Below are 6,632 nucleotides of genomic sequence, written 5' to 3'. Positions count from 1 at the left end.
GTGCATTATATTAGAAGTGTTTTTAATCCTACTTATAAACGATGGCCTCGTGCAACCGTAAAGAGCGATATTTATAAATATAAACATGAATATGAATAATATTTGCGCTATTTATTTACTCATATAAATTGTGGCATTGCTATTACTACTGATATTGGTAGAAGTGGTAATGACTGTGATTATCTAACTGTTACAAGTCACTGGATAGATGAGGAGTGAATAATGCAAAAGCGTATTATTGCTTATAGAATAATTAATTCACGTCACACAGGTAAGTTTATTACTAATACAGTTGCAGATATTTGTAGATATTTTTGCATTAGAGATAAAATAATGTCGGTTTCAATGGATAATATTTCTAGTAAAACTAATGCTATAGGCTTGCTTACAACTACACTAAATCCTGCATTTAGTAATATTTTTCATGTTAGATGTATTTGTCATATTTACCATTTAATCGTCGGTGCTGATATGAAAGTTTTAAATGTAGAAATTGAAAAGGTTAAAATGGCTCTTAATTGGCTTTTTTATTCAAACCGTAGAAGTAGACTTAGAGCTATTTTAAAAAAATGTGATGAATTGGCCTTAGAGAAAGAAAGGTTCATAAACCTTGTCCGACTAGATGGAATTACATGTATGAAAGTTTAGTTGTTGCATATGAATATAGAAACTCAATAAGCGCAACGTATAATGCTCGTGTAGGTGATGATGATGATGATAATGATGATGAGCACCTTACAAATCAAGATTGGACTAATTTTAAAATACTTGTAGACTTTTTAGAATAATTTCATGTTGCTACAAATGAATTATCTGGGCAATATTATCCTACTATTTCTAACTGTTTAGTTTATATTGCAGCACTAGCAGATTTGTTTACTCAATTTTCAGAGGATGGGGTTATTTATCAACTTGCTATTGATTCTATGAAAGCTAAGTTTAAAAAATATTTTTTCCCTATCCCCCTATTTTTGGTGTTGCTGCAGTGTTAAATCCTACAATGAAATTAGAGCACCAAGATATTTTAAGTGTTCATGCTTCAACAGTGGCATCGAAGAGCGCTTTTAGTCAAGCGAGACTTCAAATCGGTGATCATAGAGCGTCTATGAGGGAGAGCTTGGAAAAATCAGTATTCTTCAGAGATTGGATCCGTTCGAAAAGAAGAAATTTTGGACTTGCAGAATCACAACCGGAGATAGATGAAGCTTATGAAGAAATGCTAGCGGAACTTGCGCAAGATGCTGCTTCGCCCGGAAGCGGTGATGAACAAGCTCCTTTTCCACCACCACAAACAGAAATTCCTCCGGACCTTGAAGGATTTATAAGATTTGTTAGAGATAATATATAGACTAATATGTAACTTGTATTTTGGTACATCTTCCTTAGTTTTATTTTCCTTTTAATGATGGTATTAGTACCTTGTTGTGCTTAGTCCATTGGGGGGAGGAAGACTAATAAAGATATTGTCATTTTTTGTTAATGTCGTAATAATAAAAATTATAAGACATTCTCTTGAATATTTCTTTGCAATTTATTTTGTGTTTAAATTTGATATAGTATATATATTATATATCTAATACATATAAACTATATATATATATATATATATATATATATATATATATAAGGAAATATATATATATATTATAGATATAGATATAGTATATATAATATATATAAGTTATATATTATATAAGACAATATATATACATACTATATATAAGCAATTTATATTAATATATACATATATAGTTTACAAGAAATTGCCTTAGATAAAAAAAATTAAAAAAAATAGCCCAGAACGAAAAAGCCCGTTTAGGCCTGTGGGCTCGGCCCATTTATCTCGGGACCATGTGGGCTTAGGACCGTAGTGGGCCGGTTCCACTCATTTGGCCCGTTAGGCCCGGGACCGCCAAAGCCCCAGACCATTTGGCCCGTTTAGGCCCGGGCCCGGACCACAATACAGCCGTAGTTGTCCTTGATGGACATCTATGATTGCTCTACCTGTGGCAAGAAATGGTCTACCCAAAATAATTGGTTCATCAGGATATTCCTTCATTTCAAGTACTATAAAATCTACAGGGAAAACAAACTTATCTACTCTTACGAGCACATTTTCAATTATTCCCTTAGGTTTCTAAATACTTTGATCTGCAAACTGAAGAGAAACACCTATGTCTTTCATTTCACCAAGATTTAATTTTCTAAAAATAGAAAATGGCATCAAGTTAATTGAAGCTCCAGAATCACAAAGTGCTTTTTCAAAATATACTCCTCCCAAAGTCATGGAATTGTAAAACTACCTGGATCACCAAGTTTTTGTGGTAGCTTATTTTGAAGTATAGTACTGCATTTTTCAGTAAGCATCACCACAAAAACTTCTTCCAATTTCCTTTTACTTGACAAAATATCTTTCAGGAATTTGGCATAAGAAAGCATTTGCAGCAAAGCATCAGTGAAAGGAATATTAATGTGAATTTGTTTTAAAATCTCCAAAAACTTTGAAAATTGATTATCAAGATTTTCTCTTTTCAGTTTTTGTGGAAAAGGAATTGTCACAGGGAAAGGAGTCAATTTTTCAATATTCTTTTCTTCTTTTTTCTTGACTTCTTTATCTTCAGATAGTTCAGAGGGTATTTCAGCATTCTTACCCTTATTTACATGTTGTTCTGACTTGTCTGCATATGGTTCATCAAGCTCCTTACCCGACTGTAAGGCGATGGCCTTAAGGTGCTCTTTTGGATTTTTCTTTGTATTGCTTGGTAAGGGACCTTGAATCTTTTCTAACACAAGAGTTGCCAGCTGACTTAATTGCATTTTCAGATTTTTGAGGGCTGAACCCTGGCTTTCCATCTTTTCATCAGTGACCTTAATGTACTTATACAAAAGGTCATCAAGACTTGAATGAGCTTGTTGAGGCCTTTATTGATATGGCCCTGCTTGTTGATAAGGTCTATAGTTTGGTTGCCCACGGTTCTGATTCTGGTATCCCGACGGACTTTGTACTGGTTGCTTTTGGATGCTTTGAGAGTTTTCTGCACCATTTGGATTGCTCAATTAAAATCCTGGGTGCTTTTGTGCCATTGGACTGCTAAAAGGGTACGGTTTATAACCGACAGAATGGACCTGTTTGTCATTATGATTGTTTGCTTGACATTCATGGTTCAGATGATTTCCTCCACACATGTCACAAGTCTCAGATTGGCTTGGTTGTTGTGTATTCACCTAAAAAGAATCAAACTTTTGTGCCAAAGAAACAATTTGCTGCATTAGTGTATTTAAAGCATCAACCTGATTTACCGTAGCAGCCTTTTTGATGATTACACGCTCATATGGCCATTGGATGACATTCTCAGAAATCTCGTTTAACAATTGCAATGCTTCCTCTATGGTTTCTCCCATTACAGAACCTCCTGCAGCTGCATCAATCACATTTCTAGCAGAGGGTTTTAACCCATGACAAAAAATATACAGTTGTATGTGTTCAGGAATGTCATGGTGTAGACATTTTCTTAACATTGCTTTTAATCTTTCCCAAGCTTGATAAACTGACTCAGTGTCAGTCTGCAAGAAATTAGATATGTCTTGTCTTAACTTTGTGGTTTTAGCAGGGGAAATATTTATTTAAAAATTTGTAAGTCATTTGGTCCCATGTGGTAATGGAACCTTGTGGCAAACTTCGCAACCAAGTCTTGGCATCTCCTTTTGAAGAAAAAGGAAATAACCTTAACTTGATAGCTTCAGGAGGTACTCCATTATACTTAGCTATTTCAAAAAGTTCCAGAAAGTCAACTAATTGACTGTGTGGATCTTCACTTGCGTCTCCAGTGAAGATGCAAGACTGTTGAATTGTTTGAATTAGGCCAGTCTAGATTTCAAAGTTGTTGGCTGCCACTGAAAGTTTTCTGACACTAGATTCACAGTTGAAGCGGTCAGGTCTAGCATAATCCCTTAGGTTTCTGTTTGCTGGCCTTGGTGCTACTTCATCAAACTGATCCTCCACATAGACTGGTGGTATAATGTCTTCTACTCCCTGATTCTCCATTCCTTCACCAGCTATGCTTTAAGAAGATGATGTTTTTCCTTTCCTGCACAATTGAAGAGATTTTTCAATTTCTGGATCATAACTAGCCGACTTTTTTGTAGAAGAGCGGGTCATAAACTACTTAAAATTTTAAAGAGAAAAAAAATAATAGTAGTTTCTAAAGCAGTACTAGTAGTTGATAAAATAACTAATTAAATTTTTAAAGACAAAAAAAATTACGATAATATATATTAAATATGAGTAAAGGTAGTACTAGTAAATAATAGTAATTAGAAAAAAGTTAGAATACTATTTAGTCACGACCCTAAACCCGAACCCGGTCGTGATGGCGCCTCTCGTGAAGACAAGGCCAACCAATTATACCCAATTCACTTTTTAAACAGTTAGATATCATAAAAGCAGTCTAAAACATGATATAGCAATACTAAGTAGCGGATAATATCAATAAGGTACGGAAGTACAACCCAACACAGCCCTAACCGGGATGTCACAAGTCACAAGCATCTACTAGGGTATAAATACAACTAAAAGCCTGGAGTGTACAAATACAGTCTAATGAAAAGAAGAGAGAGAAAAGCAGTGTTGCGAACGCCGGCAGCTACCTTGCTAAACTCTAATGACTCTGCCTCCGATCAGCCAAAACATACCTGAATCTGCACACAAGGTGCAGGGAGTAATGTGAGTACTCCGACTCAGTGAGTAATAATAATAAATAAAGACTGAATGCAAAAAATCACGTAAAACATATCAAGATGTTGTATAGAAGCAGTCCAAAACCAGTAAGAAAGCAGTGAAGCTGTAAAAATCTCTTAAAATATCTTAGCTCAGTTTAAACTTCTTTAAAAATGACTTTTTCAATAGTTACACAAACGATTGCAAACAATTAGTACAGATAAGCACAGAAATCCACCCCTCGGGCATAAATACATAATCAGCAGGTAATGACAAGCAATTAAGAAGATAAACACATAAAGGTTCGCCCCTCGGGCACAATCTAAGAATAGTACCAGCCCCTCGGGCTATATCTCCCATCACAATGGGTACCTGCGCTCACTAGGGGTGTGCAAACTCCGGGAGGGGCCCCTTACGGCCCAAGCGAAATATCAAGCCATCTTGTGGCATCAAATCTAGGCCCTCGGCCTCATATCAATCAACAATCCACCTCGTGGCGTACATATCTCAGGCCCTTGGCCTTATAATCAAATCAGTATCTCACTACTGTGGCGTGCAGCCCGATCCAAAAGCATCCTCACAATACAGGCCCTCGGCCTTACTCAGTCAAAAATCACATAAGCCACTCGGGCAATAGTAAAACATGATGCTCAGCCCAAAAATGTTGATTGAAATATCATTTCAAGTGTTAAAGCAAAATAAATTTGGTTGAGTTTCGAAAACAGTGGAAAATAACATGACTGAGTTCAACTATAAAATCAAAACAGTGAGGAAATATCAACAACAATTCCCAAAGGGTTTAAATAGCTGGCACTAGGCCCAAATATGACATTCAGCCCAAATAATGATGATAGCAATTAGTTTTCAGTCAAATACGCGGTAAAATCATCAATCGGGACGGACCAAGTCACAATCCCCAATATTACACGACCCCACACTCGTCGTCAAGCGTGTGCCTCACCGCAATATAGCACTACGATGTGCAATCCGGGGTTTCAAACCCTCAAAACATCATTTACAATCATTACTCACCTCTATCCAATCCGAACTCTAGCCCGCGATGCCTTTGCCTCTCGAATCGGCCTCCGGATGTTCCAAATCTAGCCGAAATAAGTACAAAACCATCAAAATGTGCTAAGGGAACAAAGTCCACTCGAAAATAATCAAATTACCACAAAATTCCCGAAATTGGTCAAACTCGACCCCCGGGCCCACATCTCGAAATTTGACAAAATTCAAAAACTAAAATCCTTATACACTCACGAGTCTACCATACGAAAATTATCCAATTCTGATACCATTTGGTCCTTCAAATCATCATTTTACATTTTGAAAGATTTTACAATTTCTTCCCAAATTCCATCCCAAATCACGAATTAAATGATGAATTCAATGATAGATTCATGTACTCTAGCCAAATCTGAGTTAGAATCACTTACCCCGATGAATTTCTTGAAAAACCTTCAAAAAATCGCCAAAATCCGAGCTCTCTAGGTCAAAATATCAAATAAAACCCAAAACCTCGTATTTATAGAGTACCCCACAGATTTCCACCTCCGGGGATCGCACAAAATCGACCGCGGTCCGCACAAAACCTGTGCGGTCCGCACAAAAACGACTGGGGCCGCATAGGCTTTCTTCTACAGTGACATGCTTTAGTATTTTGGCCATAACTTTCGCTACAGATGTCCAAATTGCGATATCTTTACCTTTCTGGAAACTAAACACGAAGGGCTACAACTTTTGTTTTTGAATCATCTCAAAATTCCTTGATCTAGCTTCCAAAGTAGGACCAGTGAAATGTTCCCCACCGCGGCCGCACTGCATTTTGTGTGGTCCACACAGCACCTACCGCGGCCGCACTACATTTTGTGCGGTCCGCACAGTACATACCACGACCTCTTCTTTTTGTGCG

General features: G+C 36.9%; 1 non-coding gene across 1 annotated transcript; it reads left to right on the top strand.

Moving 5' to 3' along the window:
• The first annotated feature begins 3,490 nt into the window (after positions 1-3,490).
• Positions 3,491-3,597, top strand: LOC142179752 (small nucleolar RNA R71). Its single transcript, XR_012708289.1, has one exon. It is a non-coding gene; the product is annotated as a small nucleolar RNA R71 (small nucleolar RNA).
• Positions 3,598-6,632: the final 3,035 nt, after the last annotated feature.

Source organism: Nicotiana tabacum, chromosome 3 (genome assembly GCF_000715075.1).
Source record: "Nicotiana tabacum cultivar K326 chromosome 3, ASM71507v2, whole genome shotgun sequence".
NCBI classification, from domain to species: Eukaryota; Viridiplantae; Streptophyta; class Magnoliopsida; order Solanales; family Solanaceae; genus Nicotiana; species Nicotiana tabacum.
This window is presented reverse-complemented; position numbering and strand designations above follow the sequence as displayed.